This window comes from Monomorium pharaonis, chromosome 3, assembly GCF_013373865.1.
Source record: "Monomorium pharaonis isolate MP-MQ-018 chromosome 3, ASM1337386v2, whole genome shotgun sequence".
Lineage (NCBI taxonomy): Eukaryota > Metazoa > Arthropoda > Insecta > Hymenoptera > Formicidae > Monomorium > Monomorium pharaonis.
The window spans coordinates 31,128,516-31,147,605 of record NC_050469.1 but is presented as its reverse complement, the minus strand read 5'-3'; the positions used below and the strand labels follow the sequence as shown (position 1 = coordinate 31,147,605).

Below are 19,090 nucleotides of genomic sequence, written 5' to 3'. Positions count from 1 at the left end.
TCTAAGCTTTGATGAAATAATTTCAACTATTATAAATGTTAGATATTTAATAACTATTTGGTAATCGTTCGGTGATCGATTGGTTACTGTTACTCTTAATATAATTACTAATTATTATTAAACATTTGGTTACATTAATCGAACACTTAATTGAAATTATTTCACTAATGCTTGATTATTACTAGCAAACTCTTTTTTTTTTTTTTTCATTGTAGCCGTGCAGGAACGTCGACTTGGCCTTGAAAATAGGAAGCGGCATTCACGATCCACGCAACGGAGTAACCCGTTGGGTTACCCGATCGTTCGTATCACCCGGCTATCGGCCTATTTGAATGCCGGGGTCAGATCGGGGGTCCGATCGGTTGCGCGTCTTTCTTCGCGTCTCTCGCCGCGCATTTAAATATTAGCCTCCTACGAAAGGCCCCATTGAAGCGCAGGTGCACTTCTACGGTTTTGCTTTCTTCGCGTGCGGGAAACGCACATCTGAAGGCGTGCCCTTGGTGAGGGATCTTGATTCCCCCGGTTCTCAGTTGGGTGCCTCTCTTCCCCCTTCGCTCTTGTGTCCTCTCCACTTCGATGAAACCTTTTGGACAATGCAACGTGCGCGATCGACCCGTCAAAGGGTGCATGGGAATATCGTAGGCTTACGTAAGAAATCTAGAGCCCTGCACGCACACATCTTGGAGGGATCGAGGACGCAAAGATTGTTGGCGGGAGAATCGATCACGCCGTCCAGCTGCGTTGGTTTAGCTCTTTCAGGCGAATAATGTGTGTTTGCGCAGGGATGGGCGCGTAATAAATAGGTTTTGTCCTTGAGTGATTCGCGCTCTCGTCTTTATTCTTTATCCTACGCTTATTGAGTTTAATAATTTAATGATCGATTTATTCGATCGCATTTCTTATTTCAGAAGACGATGATAAACTGTTGAACTAGTTTTTCAAATTATTGCTCATTTAAAGAAACTAATACGTGGAATCGATTATACTTAGATTATTATCGCACGAATAAAATACATTGAAGAAAAGATACTTAAAAATTTATATTTATGGAATATTCAATTTATTTTACTGAAATAAATGTTTAAATACGAAAATTTTATTCCTGACGAATAAACCAATTAATAAGAAAATGAGATTTTATAAAAACGTATATTTCGTTATCATAATTTTTTTTTATAATAAATAAATTTTAAAGAGAATGCTGCACAACTGACATTTTCTTATTAATATTTTTTTCAGTGTAGAAAGAACACATTAATCTTCGTAAATCGATCCGCTAGAAGTTAACAGCGATATCTGCAAAATCTCTATTTAGGAAAGTGATGCACAGAAGATTTGAAGTCTCCTGGATTGACGTGGCACGTCAAGACGAAGCCGGCGGGGTTCGTTTCGATTGCTCCGTTCTTCTTTTTCGTACGTATTAATATTAATAGGTTGCTTGTTTTTTTAGATGAAACCAAACTCGCGAATGAGCTTTTGATTCGATTCAGCCTCGGGGATCGCACGAAGACGGTCTTCCCTTGTCGTAATAACGTCGCCGCTCGGTACTTTGATAAGCGCGTGTGTGTACATGTGTTCCGTCAGAATCGTGTGTAGGTGTGTTGTACCAAGAGCGAGCACGGATATCGTCTTTCTTTTCCCCCCCCCCTTCTCTTTTCTACGCTTTCCATGTCGCTCATTGGCAGGTTTATAATTATTCTCGAGCGTACAAATTGTGCGAGCAGACGATTGTGTACATCGGTAAACGTAGTCAAAGAGCATAATAGCGTAAACGCGGAGAATAAACACGAATGTTTCGTAATATAATGTGTAATTATCAATCCCGGGCAAAGTAATTTGCATTAAGCAAGAAACATAATTATGTTTAGCTAATGATGGCATAATAATGTAGCTCTGGTGAAATTATGAAGCAATGAGTTTTGTGCTTCGATAAACCTTTGTCGCATTATTGGTTATATGAGTTTTTAATTAATCCGTGTAATCGTGAAATGTCATCAGTGCAGTAATTAATGAGCATAGGTAGCTTTGCAATTTCCAGCGGCCAATGTGCTATATTTATACCCAATAGTCATATTAGTCATCTATATTGCGCTTTTGCTGCGTCCCGTCAATTAATTGGCATTTAATTACGTGGAAGGATATTTTTCTTCTTTTCTCTCTGTTTTATGAGCTGTTAAGAATTGTCAATGAATTTCTTGAATAAAACGTTATATGACATTTTTTGATAAAAGGTGAAAGTTTATACGCGATATGTAATTTATCGAAAGCAGACGATTCAATAGGTAACTATAATAATCATCGAACATTTGTAATACGTTTTTAGAAACAATTTTAACAAAAGAATTAACGGACATATGATTACAGTAGATACCAACGTAAGTTGCAATTATTTAAATATTTTCTTCTAGTTTTTGCTTACAATTGTTTCGTTTAACTATAACAAATTTTATTTTTCATTTCTTTAATCTTAGTAAAAGTAACTTTAATACTACAAATATTTGTAGGCAATGGTAAACTTTGGTCGTGTCTCGCAATATTGGCGAAGTTATGCTGAACAGCTTGCTGTAAATTATTGCAGTTTACGTGTCAATCTTTTGCATCAACACGGGAAGTTTCTTTCGTAGGAAACACGATAATGTGTTAACGTCAATCTGATTGTATCCCGTACGGCGACGCAGGCGATCTCGCATGTCCCTCGTGTCCTCGCGTCTGATATCCCGCGATATTGAAACGACCGTTCGCAAACTTTGATCAGCTTTTAATCCACTTGGGTACCGTTAAGCGAAGATTTCACGAAGATTCCATCGCGCTCCTTCGAAATCTGCTGTCGTTCATCATCGTTCGGAAAACTTTCCCAAATTTGACGCGCCCAGCAGGCGAGATAAAAAGGCGGACTCGGGTGGCGGAGAGACGAGAGAGGGAAGAGATGAAACACGGTGCACGCGCAGCCTTGATATCGCAGGCTCGAAAACGATTACACGTAATGAGATTTATCGAAGGCGGAGTTTAGAGAGGAACGTAAACTTTCGCGGAACATGTAACTGAAATGAAATGAACACGTCCGTACGGATGAAGCAAATAATCATCGAAAACGATATCCTGAGAGGATGCGATATAACATGCGCAATTTATAAAACATTAGCATTATTATTATTGTTCGCCTACATGCTGACGAGCATTCTATTTGTTAAATAGGATAGATTGAACGAATAAATAAAATTTGGTAAACATATGATTAAATCATTCCGCGGATTTATAAATGTAATTTATCGTTAACTTATTTGATTTCTCGGCACGCAATTAACAATCCTTTAACGCTTGATTTTGCGGTGTCTAATTAGCTTCCTCCTTCGCTCGGGGGGGGAACTTAACTCAGCTTAACACGATGAGTCGGCATATAGGAGCAATCCGTCCTACCTGGACGAAAGAGTCGCGCGCATTTTTCTTATAATCCCCACGCGCTTGCCGATAACATGACTTAAGAGTAATTTGTCTCGGATTATTTATGCACTCGACACTGCGGCATGCGCTCGGTCTCGCTCTCTTTATGAGAGACGCGGTGTCACCACCTGGATTTCAAAGTCGTCGCACGGATGGCGTGCGGATGTGAACGCTGGCAACGCACTCAAGAATGAGGGAAAGGGGCGGCGGGCGAGCGAGAGGGAACGAGAAGGGAAGAGGCGAGAAGAGAGACGGTACGAGACGGCGGCGGACGGCGAGGGGAGGGAGTCCGACAAGTTCTTATCGGTGATTATGGATACGTCAAAAGCGAGTCGAGTGTTTAACGAGGACCATCCACCGACGGCGAGTCACCGTCGCTAATGATCGTCAGCCATTTTCTTTCATCCCGGGTGACACGTCGAAACTCGGTGTGGTCCGGCGTCGCCTCCCCTCGAGAGAAGCTGCGATCTCCGCTGCTACCGCTGCCACTGCCGTTGCTGCTGCTGCTGCTGCTGCAAAAAGGCGGTATCTCGATTTTATTTTGGAATGCCCGCGCGGCCGGGCCCACCCACGGTTTCTCACGTGCTGCAATTACTGCCTCTTGTAAAACAGCAATAAGAGCGCAATTATATGGACTCGTAACGGCGAAATTGAGGAAACTGTATACCACTTCATTGTACGCGGCGGTACGCGAAGGGATGCACTCGGCATGTTATCCGCTGGTATTTTGAAACGAAAAAAGATTTATTTTAACGCCGCGCATAGTCTGCTATATCTGATTTCTTCAAACGACAAAGGGAGGAAAGGCGAATAATAATTCATAACGCGCGTTTCGTTCCCTTACTGCACGCGGAGATTCCTGCACGGAGAGAAGGTACAGAATAAAAATTTACATCTGCGCTACGTCCAAATTCAGTTTCGCGTTTTCTGGAGTTTTTCCTGGACTTAGGCGCGGCGAACGCCGCGCTAACGATCTCGTTTCAAGACGCACCATTTCATCACGAGCTGCGCGGGATTTTCGTTGGAAGGAGGGGGGGGGGAGGAGAGCGAGAGAGCGGAAGAGGGTTACAACTTCATTGTCGCGGAAGCGCCAAGTGCCGCGAGAGGCCATTGACACTTTTTTCGTTGGGCAAATCCCGCTTTACGCCTTACGACGACGACGGTGGCTTCCACCTTTGCGATTCCCGGTGTCGTACGAACGAATGCCGAAGGGGAGGGGGGAGGGGGGGAGGGAATCGTAATCGCTCGCGCGAAATCGTTAACTCTTACATAAAAGGTCGTTGGCGGCGGAGACGGCAAACAGCAGAAGAGGCCCGGCCCGCCTCCCGTTGCATGCGCGCAACTACGCGTCTCACAATCAGTCGAGCCGGCGAGCGTTCATTGTGCGACATTTTTAATTTCCAAGCGGATGCACCTTGAGCAACCACCCACCTCCCGCCGCCGTCATCGCTACTTGCGCTGCGCGCGCGACAACCTCGGAGTTGTGTGTCACGCGTGATAAATTCTCGTCGCGCGATGCGTGCACACGTACGGATTTTCAGCTCTAAAACGTACTCCCCTTTCGCCCCTAGACGCTCGATAATATTGTACAATATTCTTTAGAATTCGGTGTAAATGGCCTCTAGACGCTCAGTATTATTGCACAATTTTATTGATCCGTAGGTTTATTGAGAATTGTGCAGAGAATTATATGGTATAATCCAAAAATTCTTTGAAACATGTATATTAATTGCACGGCATGTATATGGACTGTCTGCGGATGCTACTGCACAATAAAATGACAATTTATTACATTCGACGTTCATTTTCAGCATTAATAGATCACATTATCGGAATTAATGCTGATTAATGAATGGCCACTTAATTCTGGTTATTGTAATTCATGTATCTTGACACTGAAATGATGAGCATTGAGTGATCAGTATGAAAAAAAATTCATCATTTCTGTTATTTATGGATGCATGCATCACCTCTCCAAACATTATTAAACATTTTATAAATGATTAATTTTTGTTGTTTAAGTATCTGTGTAAAATTTGAGCACAATTCTTTCTTATTGATGTAAAGGTATTAATTCTTTTATTTGCTTTTTATGTAAAATTGCAATTTGTAGTACTTATTTGCAAATTTGATAAGGAACCGTCAGAAAAATTAAATAAAATTTTTTACGTTATATTTACACATTACCATTAACATTTTGTATTTCATACTCCAATCCAGGTTCTCTGGACACAAGGATCGATTATGAAATTATATTTAAACAAATATCACGATTGAAAGCGTATGATTAGCCAAGAGGAAAACGAACGATTGTATCTCAGATTGCGTTATCTCGAGTGTCTCGGTCGACTCAGATCACATTTGCCAAGTGACTTGTAACTTCGGACCTGTTAAATCCTGTTGGAAAATTAAAGTATTTAGGTCGTTCATGCTTCATTCAGTACCAGTGCTTGCGATATGCTGCGTTCTTTCTTTGTTTTTTAGTTTCATGGCTGTTACCGGGTACCACTAGCGCGCAGTCTATACTCGCTCTCTTGCTTTTGTCACTTGTCGTCTTTGTCGCTAGTCAGTACGCTCTACCATCCTGCACGAGAAGGATCACGCGGCATGTTAACCTAAGAAAATTCCAACAGGTTATGGGCCCAGCACGCTTCCACTGCGCCGCGTGTGTTATTGCTTGAGTGCCCTGTTCGTGGTCGGTTAACCTAAATATATATATTCTCGTGGTTGTCTGAGTTCGGTTGTGCTCTGTCGTGTAGTACATCCTCTTTTTTCGCCTTGAGTAAGAATGGCGGAAAGGGAAGCGTTCAACCTCACGAAATTCGATGGCACAAATTTCGTTCTGTGGAAATATGGCGTGTCACTCATGCTAGAATCGCAAGATTTGATGGGATTCATCGAGGGGACGGACGAGCAGCCCGACAAGGAGACAAAGCTAAAAGAGTGGAAGGATTGGAAGAAGCGTCAGTCAAAGACATCCGTAATTCTGCTGGGTTCGGTGGATCAGTCGTTGCACATTAATCTAGTGAATTGCGCAACGCCAAAGGAAATTTGGAAGAAGCTGCATGTGTTGTATGGTGATACGACCGAAGATGCGAAACAGCGTTGTTGGCAACAATTCTATGAGTTTCGCGTAAGTGATAGTGAGCCTGTTGCAACTCAGATAGAAAAATTTGAAACTATCTGTAGAAAGCTGGTTGATGCAGGCGAAACGGTCTCGGATGCCGCCATAATGTCCAAGTTGCTAAGCAGTTTGCCGCCGAAATTCTCTGCATTCACAATGGCGTGGGAATGCACCGCTAAAGCCGAGCAGAAAAAGGAAAGCCTTATTGCAAGAATTATAAGAGAAGACAAACGATTGACAGTTGTGGAGGAAGAAGCGTCATCGCTTGCATTGCAAGTGAAAGGTATGCGAATAAAGCATAATAAAAAATCAGATACTAGTGATCAGCAAAGTAAAAAGAAGAAAAGTATCAGAACTATAGAAGAAGCCAAGAAGAAGCATCCATGTAATTATTGCCACGAATTTGGTCATTGGTATCGGGAATGTAAGAAACGCCTTTCCCACGGCAAGAGTAGCAAGGAGAAGACGATCGAGGAAAAATCGGCTAACACGAAAACAGAAGAGGAATCTGGATCTGCATATATATGTGACATCTCAGCGCTGTTTTTGGAAACAACGGATAAGGACGACTCTGTGTGGTTAGCAGATTCAGGTGCTAGTATGCACATGACACACCGACGTGATTTTTTTCGTACACTTGGACCTGTAAAAGAGGTACGTTCCGTGAGAGTAGCGGGAGATAGAATACTTCCTGCGGCTGGTGTCGGTACAATAGACATTCAGGTGAGTGCCGGTAATAAGCAGATTGACCGACAGTTGACAAATGTACTCTATGTTCCCGGTTTAAATCGAAATCTGTTTTCAGTGGGAGCTATAACTGATAAAAAATTCTCATTTCATAGTTATCGTGACAGATGCGAAGTTCGAGAAAGTAATGGGACTCTATCTGCAGAAGGAGTTCGTTACGGTTATCTTTTCCGGATGCTTTTTGATGTAAAGATACCAGGAGAGTGTAATATGGTGCAGCAAAATTCATTAAAGCTGTGGCATGAAAGGTTGGGCCACATTAATGTGAAATCCATCAAGGAAACAGAAGACATTGGAGCTGTCAATGGAATGCAGATTGAAAACAGAACAGATTTCTTTTGCGAAGCATGTGTAATGGGTAAGCAAACTCAAAAGCCACATTTTTCAAGCATGCGGGAGAAAACTGAGGGGCCAGGAGAAATGATTCATTCGGATGTGTGTGGTCCAGTAAATGTGGAATCTCCACGAGGCTCAAGATATTTTGTTTTGTTTAAGGACGATTACACTGGCTTCAGGACGGTGTACTTTATGCGACACAAGACTGAAGTGTTTGACAAATTCAGAGAATATGAAGCCTTTGTATGTAAGCAGACAGGCAATCAAGTGAAGGTGTTACGTACTGATAACGGAAAGGAATATCTGTCAAAGGAATTCAGTGGTTTTCTGCAAGCAAAAGGAATTGTTCATGAGAAGTCGACACCGTATGTTCATCAACAGAATGGGCGTGCAGAACGCGAGATGCGGACACTCGTCGAAAGTGCCAGGTCAATGTTAATTGCCAAAAACGTGCCTAGGATTTTATGGGCTGAAGCTGTCATGACAGCAGCATATGTTTTGAATCGTACAGTCTCAAAGCAATTAAATGGCATGACTGCATATGAAAGATGGTTTAAGTGCAAACCTGATGTAAAACATATGCGAGTATTTGGAAGCGTTGCATATAAAAATGTGCCAAAAGAAAGGAGGAAGAAACTGGATCAGAAAAGCGAAAAGATGATTTTCGTTGGTTATGAAGGAGAGTCCAAAAATTACCGACTATGGGATGCTGCAACGCAGAAGATACATGTAAGCTGTAATGTGGATTTTAACGAGATGACAGAAAATTGGACAACAGAAACGCCTAGGAAGGAAGCGGTTTTTCATGTGCCATTTGGAGACGACAGAGAAGAAGATGGTGAACTACCACAGTCGTCAGTTGAAGATCATCTTGAAGATCATTCAGAAGCTGAGGATCATGAGCAACTGAATAACGAACCGACCCTGATAAAAAGACAATTACGCGATAGAAATAAGTTACGTGAGCCGGACCGCTATAGTGAACAAGGTTACGCATTTGCTGTCGAGTCTGTGCCTATGACGTATGAAAGTGCAGTCGCTAGTGTCGATGGTGATAAATGGCAAAGAGCGATGTGTGAAGAAATGGACGCCCTCAGAGAAAATGAAGCATGGACGCTTGAAGAACTACCAGAAGGACAGAAAGCCCTCGGGTGCAAATGGGTGTATAACAAAAAGACAGATTCTTGCGGTAATATTAAGCGTTACAAGGCGAGACTCGTGGCACGAGGCTATGCTCAGCGTGAGGGTGTCGATTATTTTGACACTTTTGCACCAGTGGTACGGTATGAATCCATTAGAATGCTCTTGGCTATTGCAGCTAAGGAGGATTACGAAATTGCTCAATTCGACGTAAAAACGGCTTTTTTATATGGTACTTTAAAAGAGAGCATTTTCATGGATCAACCACGCGGTTTTGAAAATAAGATAAAACCTAATGCGGTATGTAAGTTGCATAAAAGTTTGTACGGTCTCAAACAGTCTCCTCGCTGTTGGAACTCAAAATTTGTTGAATTTCTAAAGCTTTTTAATTTTTGTCCAACAGAAAGTGATCATTGCGTGTTTTGTGGTAAAATAGATGGAAAAATAATTTACTTAGCACTTTATGTAGATGATGGCCTCTTGCTGTCAAGTTCAAAAAAGGCAATAGATAAAGTTTTAACTTTTTTAAAGAAAAGTTTCCAAATAACAGTGGGAGATGCTAAGCAATTTATCGGAGTTGAGATTGATCGTGACCGTATAAACTGTACTGTAAAAATTGGACAAAGAATTTATGTTCAAAAGTTGCTTGAAAAATTTAATTTAAAAGATGCAAATCCTGTAAGCGTTCCTGCTGAATCTGGAGTACATTTGTCTCTATTTCAATGTCCGAAAACCGAAGAGGAGAAAAGAAAAGTTGCAAATATTCCCTATCGTGAAGCGGTCGGCTCTCTCCTCTTTGTCGCTAGAGTTAGTCGGCCGGATATAGAATATGCAGTAAATCAAGCGAGTCAATTCTTAACTAATTACGGTCAAGAGCATTGGCAGGCGGTTAAGAGGATTTTTCGATATTTAAAGGGGACAATAGATCTCGGAATTGTTTATGGAAATAGTGGGAGCAATTGTGAGATATGCGGATATACAGATGCGGATTATGCTGGATGTGTTGATACGCGGAAATCGACAAGCGGATTCGTATTTTTGTTAAACGGTGGTGCAATATCGTGGGCAAGCCAAAAACAGCGTGTAGTCGCGCTCTCTACAACCGAAGCTGAATATATTGCACTAGCTACGGGTACGAAGGATGCAATATGGTTACGTCAAATCATATCTGAATTAGGATTTATATGCAATAAAGTTCCTATGTATGTAGATAATCAGTCGGCGATTAAATTAACAAGCAATCCAGAGTATCACAAGAAAACCAAGCATATAGATGTGCGTTATCATTTTGTTCGAGACGTATATGAGCGTGGTGACATAGATGTAAGATATATGGATACAAAATCGCAACTCGCAGATATACTTACAAAGCCAGTGGCAAAACAGCAATTTAGTTATCTAAGAAGTAAAATAGGTGTGCTAAACGAACCTAAATAAGTGGGAGTGTTGGAAAATTAAAGTATTTAGGTCGTTCATGCTTCATTCAGTACCAGTGCTTGCGATATGCTGCGTTCTTTCTTTGTTTTTTAGTTTCATGGCTGTTACCGGGTACCACTAGCGCGCAGTCTATACTCGCTCTCTTGCTTTTGTCACTTGTCGTCTTTGTCGCTAGTCAGTACGCTCTACCATCCTGCACGAGAAGGATCACGCGGCATGTTAACCTAAGAAAATTCCAACAAATCCCTTGTTTGGACTAAACACTATTATTTTTGATGCGTGGCGCCCGTAAGATTTCCGTGTAAACAGAAGGATAGTTAAAACTTTGCGGTTCTACAGACAACGATTTTAAATAGCTGAGCAAGCTGAGGCTCGTGCTAAAAAATGTTGGAAAAGTTTTATACGTTGATTTTATTTTCCTTGAGTAACGTTATTTACGGAATTACAAAATTTTTTCATGAATATTGTATATCTTTCAATTTGTATAAAATCTGAAGATGACGAGCAAGAATAAAAAGGGTCTTATAATGATAGGTCTTAAATAATATTGTGACGAAAGACCTTATCCTCCGTTAAAAAAAAAAACGAAACGTTCTTCGAGGATGAACTAGTCCTCGCATTGTTCTATACACATCATCTTTGGCTTTTGTGGATGAATGAGGCTCGCAGGCAGGCTTTTCCCACCCTCTTTTCGAGGTCCCGTTCGATTTTCACAGTTCGCGGAGCAGCACGTAGACGACAAACAATACTCGATCGAAGACCGGCGAACACGTCGGGCGATGGGCGGAAGGGGTGGAAGGGGGGGGAGGGACGGGGCCGTATTTCACGGGGATTTGAGCCGAAGACATTTTCACTCGATAAATAGATGATAGGCCCGGCAGCGTGTTATACAGGACGGCCGATCCTTATTATAAACTCTAACTAGCTCGAGCCTCCTGCCGCCCGTGCGCTCCGCCATGGGGGTAACGACGATACTTGATGGGATTCCTAGCCGATGGTGCAGACAATCCTATCTCGAATCCCTCCGCTCTTGAAATCACTCGCGTCGTCTTCAAGCATCGGCGTTCGTTGCGCGTTGCTCGCCGTGACGTTAAGACGCGATCTCGCTCCCATAATGGCGGTTGCTGCCCCTTCCGATTCGTCGTTTTATATTAATATACCTTTTTTTTAACATTCGACACGCCGTTGAGCGGGAGCCCCGCCGAGATGACGATTAACGCAAACGAGTTCGCGCCAAGTGCGTGGCCGTTGTGCGTTTGATACTTATCGGCGAGCGCTAGAATAAGCGGCATCGAATTATCGTTCGCGTGACGTGCGATTTAGCCGGAGAAAGTTTGTAATTCGCGGTTGTCCGTCTGTGTGACAGGAGTAATTATAATTCCTTTAATGCGCGAATTCTTAAGCGAATTCACCTAGACGTTCAATAGTATTTGTGTGCAACATTTGACAGTGCGCAATATTATTGATTGTCTGGAAAGTTATATCGAAAGTTCGTATGCAATATATTGTGCAATTGATTTTCACTAAATCTTGGCTTACGCGATGAACAGACGTTGATTAATTGTTGTCATAAATATTTTATCAAACGCAATCGTTGCACGTGCTTCTAATAATAATTATACAAGATTAAAACTCATAACACACAATAAGAAATACTTCGTACTTATGTTAAAAGAATGAGTACGTGCTCAAATCTGGAACACAATTTATAGTATGATTATTCTTAAATAATGAGAACGGTATAAATGTGTTTTTATGCCAATGTTAGAAGCTTATCATTTTCAGATAAATTATGTGATCGTCAAAAATGATCATTCAAGTTTCATCAGCGTTAATTTTGATAAAGTGGACCATTTATACTAAAAATGGACGTCATAAATTGGCAATTTTTATTTGCAAAATTTATTGTGCAACAATATTTATAGGCAACCCAATATTTTACAAATTGCACAATATATTTCAAAGAATTTTTGATTAGCACAATATATTGAACGATCTTTAACATAGTCTACAGATTAATATTATTATATAATATCAAATATTATACAACAATATTGAAAATTTAGAAGTCTTTTCTATTAAATTCTAAAGAATATTGTGTACTATAATATTAATCAAAGGTTATTTTATTTTTTAATTCCAACTCTTTTTCAATTCTTAAGAAGAAAAGAAGTGACATCAGTGAAATTGTATGTACACTGAGAAAACAAATTGAAATTCTAATCATTTGACTATAATTAGTAATCATTTTTGGTGTCAACTATATATTTATAATTATTTCAACCATGTACATTGCAACTATTAGTTATTACTGTTATATAAATAGTAAGCAAATGTTAGAATAATAGTTATATTTACTATAATTGTGATTACATTTACTGTATAAAAACGTTTATTTTTATTATTTATATCTGATATTTTTTTCTATATTAATGTTGATTATTTTTGATTAATAATGTTACTAAATAATTTGAAATTATTATTATTTGTAATAAAACATTTTCATAGAATTTTCATTGATAGAACTTAAAGCTAAGGTTACTATTACTAATAGCAGTAATAACTATAAAATGGAGCTCCTAATTATTTTACTGTTCAATTATAGTCGTAAATATCAAAAACTTTTCTCTCAATCAACTGATGTAACTGATATAACAACTGACAGATTAATTTAAAATCGTGTCTGTTATATTTTTGAAATAATCGTACGTTGTAAAGTCGATCGGCTCTGTATACAGAAGAAACCGACTCCGCCTTTGATCGGTCCATCACGCTTGTCGTCGTAGTCGAATAACTATTTATTCGGGTGACACGTCGTTTCCTCTGTCGTTGTCCCGTGACAACAACGTGTTGTTCGTTGGTTCTACTTCCCCTTCGTCAGAGACAAGCCCGAGTGGTGCGCGGAAAGCCGTACGATACGAAGACGATGGTCCCACCGGCGAATATCTGCAGGAAGTTAAACAAAAAGGAATTCCCGGGGGCCCCTGAATATTCTGAATCGATTAAATAATCGAAGCCTGCCATCTAGTTCTCCGCTACCTCACACATATATAGGGTGCCCGAAAAAAAAAAAAACACGTTTTTATCAACTAAAATTATGATCGAATCTTATAATATTTCTATGTTAAAAAATATGTATCTAAGAAAAAAATATTTTTTGGCTACATATCTAAAAATATTTGATATATTTGAGATATATTTATAATTTGTGGACAATTGAAGAAAGTAAAAAAGTAGCCTATACGCATCTATGTAATATTGCTTTGCTGGATTGGACTGATTATTGCTTTTTATCTATCATTCGCGCAGTCTGTCATTTGCATTTTTAACACGCGAGTAATCAAGATAATTAATGCGCCTTTTTAAGAGACACCCCGTATAGGTGTACACCTATATTCCTACCGGGTGACGCGTCTCGGCGGAACCATTCACTAGGCTCCTTCTTTTCATATTCAAATGGTACCATTGACGCTTCAATGAATAATACTCAATGATAAATTTGTGGGCGTATTCAGGATGGACCGCGGCGAGACCTTGAAATCCAACCGCGCCAAACGTGCACGCATTTGAATACGCAACCGAAAGAGCAGTGGAGAAAGAAAGAGGCTTCAAGGGGAGAGGAAGACGAACGCGAGGAATGGACGAGGAAAAGAGAAGGAAGCTGAGGGAAAGGTGTGCATGCATACAATCGTCATTCGTTTCTTCTGAACAAGGCTGAACGAGGCTACCGTCGAACCTTGATATAATATTCCTACGTCAGTCTCTTCCTATTTCTATATCTATACGCTCTTCGCATTTAATGATCGGGTGCGATCGTCTTTCATATCGTCTCATCGTCCCTAGAGAAAGATTTCCGACCTCGAAGAAATTAGATTGAATTTCTGCATCGCGTTTCTGCGCCGTGACCTTTTTTAAGATGTCGTAAAATTTATGATTCGAAAACCGCCATTTCGGAACTGTAAAAAAAAGCTACACATTCGACGATATTAAAATCGTATCGAATCACGACAGATATAAAATATACTAGAATATTTCCCTGGCGTTCACATGCAAGCGGGGATAATTATAGAGAGATAAATTGGATTAAGACTGTTTTCGTTCCTTTTTTTCTTTCATCACAATGCACGCATTAATATTCTAATTATGAATGCCCTCGCGCACTTATGCCTGTAATTGGCAGTGACTCAGAGGGAGAAAGAATCGCACGTTATTGAGGCAACAAACGGAGCGTAAAGGAGGAAGTGCTAATTCCAGTTGATTAGCATTGAGAGAGTTACCGATTTTTTACAACTTTACGAAGTACGACGTCTGAACGCCTCGCTGGCTTTATGACGACCATTATGCAAAAATACCGGCTTAGGCTCATTACTTTCCATCACGGGCTATTTCCATCTAATGAATTAATAATTCGTTCCTGTGGAAATCATTATCGGCTGGCGGCATTGGGATCAACAATTCTTCGTGTACATCGCATCCTTCGTTAGATATTGTATAGCTTGTAATGTAACCGCAGAAACGTACTATTACTTGGCAAATTCACACTCGATCAATGCAATGAAGGAGATTCTCCTTGCGCTAATTCCTCTTTTAATTGCCATGTATTAAATAATTATATATTAATAGGTGCACGATTATAACGTCTAGTTTCTATTTGAGTTTCAAAGAAATCCCTCTCCTCTCCTTCTCTTTCCTCTCGACTCTTCGTGCTGAGAATACTATTGAGCCAAACATAGATACCAAAAGATAATTGGTCTTTTCCAGTGCTCTGCCGAGAAGAATAACAAGTTTAACGAGCCGAGACATTTGTACCTCATCGGCGCAATTATCTCATCCTCGCTGGAAGAAAAATCGAGTTAATTATCCGAAAGTATAATAGCCGCGTGGTGGAAGGAGCGCGAGACGATAAATTAACGAGAAGGCAATATTTCTGTCTTGGTTCCTTTTCTGTAAATTTCTTTTTCTCTCTCTCTCTCTCTCTCTCTCTCTCTCTCTCTGTCTCTTCTCAGGATGACGATTAGAGACGCGTTCAGCATAACATTTTCCCCGCGTCTCTGGAGCATACATAAGATAAATTTGTAATTTTACCCTGTCGCTTGTTTTCGCCGTCCAGAAAGTCGGGGAGGAGAGGAGGGGGGTGGGGGGTGGAGGTAGGGTGTGACGAAGTGCAATTTCGAAATTCTAAACCTCAATAAGGCGCGCCGTGATTCAGCCCGGAAAGTGAGAATTACCACGTCGCGGCGGCGGTCGATAGTAACTAATTGTTATTATAAACTTACAGTATAGGTTTAATCATAATAGCTTCGGGCTAATTGGATAGATAATTAAGGGTAAAGGTAATTACGGGCGTATACACCGCGCGCATACCCGCGCTATATCCGTGCTATACGCTGCTTAATAGTCGATATGGCTTTAGGCTACGGCGCCGTTTATGAGCTACGCGATCTGCCAAAGGCCGTCCGCCGAAAATTCATCTCGAAGCCCCCGTCATTGAAACGGTATTACTTGTATCTCGGTCACGCGGCATTATCATGATCGAAAATGCACGACCTACATCTACCGTTCGGATTTCGTTTGCTTCTGCATTCCTCGTCCATGATACGTAATCACGCTGAATACATTTTAGTAAATTTTTATTCGACGCTCCGTAATAATAATTTAATAATATCTCGATATACGTGATTATGTATATTAATCATAAGTATTCGAAGATTATCATAATTTGTCGGAAAATGGTATTATTCAGGCTCTGGCTGAGTAAAGCCTTCACCGTGCCATACGTAGGCGTGCCCTTAGTTTACAGCATCGAAATGTGCACCAGAGGTTTCGTCAAATTACCAATTAACGTAAACGCCAACAACAATAGCTCTGAGCTGTAGCATTTCCGACGAAATGATGCAACGTGATGACCCGCGAGTTTCAGTCAGGATGCGATCTGCGTAACGGTAAATGCACAAACAAGATATCAAACAGAGAGCGGATCTTTCTTATCGCGCGTGCATACGTTCTCTCTGTGTATTCTCGTTTAGCTCGAAAGGGCTGAATATTTTAAAGGATAAACCGCGTGCGCGCTATTTCAATTCAAGATTTGTTCCGGCTCGCCGCGAGCTATCGAACATGCATGGTTACACGGTTTATTGATTTTGCTTAAACTTTTCTTCTTCGTACAAGATGGAAAAAGAGGATCCAATTAAAATTTACTTCTTTTACTTACAACTGCGCGCTTGTATTTGCGATTCGCATATCGAAGTGTGACTCTTTCTCTGTTATAAGCAATAGCACTACAGTCAATCGCGGCGGGAAATGACAAACGAATTACCGATGCGAATCGCCATGGTGATGAATAAAGAACGAACGGAGAGGCTGCTTCGCCGTGTGACGGAGGAGGAGGCGTAAGAGAGTAGCGCATTCGCGAGGGCTTGGTCGAAAAGAGAATGCGTTGGAGCACGCGGATCCACTAGACAAGGGCCGTGGGGGATAGACGGATCCTCCTGATTATTTGTATTTTGCGGGGATGGAGTGCTCGAGTGCGGCCGACGCGCCGTTACAATGCACCGCATGGCAGATAATGACGAGTGCGCGGGAAATACAAACGAATATGCTACGAAGTGACACCTCTCAATGACACTCATTCACCGCCGTACTCGTACCGGTGGCGCGCTTAGTAAATGGGGGTGGGTGGGCTGGCTGGCTGGCTGGTTGTAGGCCTGGTCCTGTCAGGGAAAGCACGAGAGCACAGCCGCGCTGCCACTTCTCGCAATAATAGCGAGCGATAAAGCCCTTGTTTTTAATGAGAAATAACGGTCGGCCCTCTATCATTATTGCTGCGTGTACCTTCTGCCTGCGCTCTTACGCGTTACCGCTTACCCCCGTCTTGCTCTTTCCCGCGCGCGATCGCGATCAGATTTTAAAATTTTTACTGATTTCAATTTAGAGAGTACGATTTTCTTTCCGTAATCGCGTTTTCACATTTTTGAGTCGTATTTTTCGTAATCGCAATACTAGCATAAACCTGTCAGGCTTTATTACCCAGCAAACATCAACTGAAGTTAAATAACTGTTAGTTTCAATTTTTACTTACCTAATAATATAACTACATAACATAATATAATGTAAATATTTTTAATATTATATTTTTAACAGGTAATATAATTTATTTTATAATTATTTCATATGACTGTTACAAGTTATGTAACAGTTGCATTGTTGAGAGTAGAAAATTATAACCAACAGTTGAACAGCAGTACAACTTTAGTTAGTGTTTGCTGGATTATTAATTATTGTCGTTATTGATTTTTATTACAGCACAGTTTACGAACAAAGCAGTTGAACGCGAGCCGGGAAACTTTGTCAGCCTTCGCGAGGGACAGAATGCCGATATTTAGGCACCCGCGGAATAAAAACAGGGAGGTTGCCTGCCGCGCATTACTCACCGCTAAACGACTGGCGGCCGTGCGCGCGTGAAACGCCTATAGCAATTACATTACGCGGCCAGTTTGCATTTCGCATCAGCGGCACTCCGCGGTCGCTTTTGGCGAAATTCTCGTGACCGGCGGAATTCTCCTCTTTCGTACGTATATAAAACGGATGCTTAACGAATTCGTCGCTCGGAATCGAGTCAGCGCGGAGCAAGGTGTGTGCAAAGCTCTATTCGAGGCGCACCGCCGGTGTATTCTCTTTCCTTCTCCTCTTTCCTCGGCTTACACCGCCGTTTCCTAGATACTCTTACACGCTCTACTCTTTCCCTCTTCGTGCGGCTTTCTCGTATTCGCGCGAATTCATCTACTCCCATATTAATATATACGCGTCGAAGGAATACACGCGTTTTTGGTGTACGTGTGCGCGCGTGTATGTACGTGTGCGCAGATCTCTGAATATATGAATAACATTGTGGATGCTAACAGCCACGACATATTGAATATCTACACACGCGCTGGCAGGTACTTCTCCCTCTCCTCTTCTTGATTACGAGAATCTGTAACTTCGTTAACAAGTCCAAACTTCACTTAACCGTCCGTCACCGGGGTCATGGGTTCGAATCGATCGAGCTCGATGTTCCTGGATGTCGCTGTCGTGTTGCTTTCGTTTCCTGATTAACGGCGCAAAGACAGGTACATTGTTTCCGCGGCGCGGAGAAGAAATCGAAAATTCTCTCCTCGCACAATCGAATGCAAAGCGATTAAAATGTTCGTAGACAAAAGGGACAAGAGAGACGTAATCATTTTCGTGCTGTCCTGAGAAAAATTATTTTAAAAAGAGGGTTCGCTCGCTCTCTAGGCATTAAACTCGGTCGCGGCTTCGTTCCCCAAGACGGCGTTTATTACGCCGAGCAATGGGAACTCCGTGGAGCCGCGATTTTTTCCAATTAATGACCCATGTAGCCGCAGCATATGCGAAACAAGAGCCGGATAGGAAAAGGAGAAATACAACGACAGGAAAACAAGAGTGAGGGAGGAGGGGAAAGAGAGGAAGAGAGGGTGAGAGGCCAAAGTCTCGAGGTAATGGGTATTGGAAGAAATTCAGTGAGCAACCCCCGCAGGCAGACACACTAAACACCGAACGGCGGGGGCGCAGTTTGTCTTGGCCCATTAGGAGAAACGCTAGTTGGCTTGCTCTACGGGGGTGGATAGAGCGGCGATAGGGGATGGAAAAGAGGAAGCGGTTGTTTTATGGCCCGGCATCTGTTCGACGATCGTCTCGTTCCGATACCACTTTATCCTCGGCGTTAGCCGTTTCCTAACTGTTTGCGAAACAAGCCAGTCTTCTCTCGTTCTCTCTCTCTCTCTCTCTATTTCTTTCTTTACCCCATCCTTCGCGCTTCTTCCACCAGCCTCGGTTTCGGAAATGCCGCGCCGTAACGCATTCTAT

At 41.6% G+C, this 19,090-nt stretch overlaps 1 long non-coding RNA gene across 3 annotated transcripts in view; it reads left to right on the top strand.

Moving 5' to 3' along the window:
- Positions 1-15,143, top strand: part of LOC105836861 — a 184,742-nt gene extending 169,599 nt beyond the window's left edge. Inside the window, exons 6-7 of one of the 3 annotated variants that reach the window (XR_004962675.1) lie at positions 1,240-1,413; positions 13,741-15,143. This is a non-coding gene — a long non-coding RNA (uncharacterized LOC105836861). Of the gene's footprint in view, positions 1-1,239; positions 4,600-13,740 lie in introns of those variants that run through there. The other 2 variants (XR_004962676.1, XR_004962674.1) reach the window with 2 other exon arrangements.
- The last annotated feature ends 3,947 nt before the right edge of the window (positions 15,144-19,090 follow it).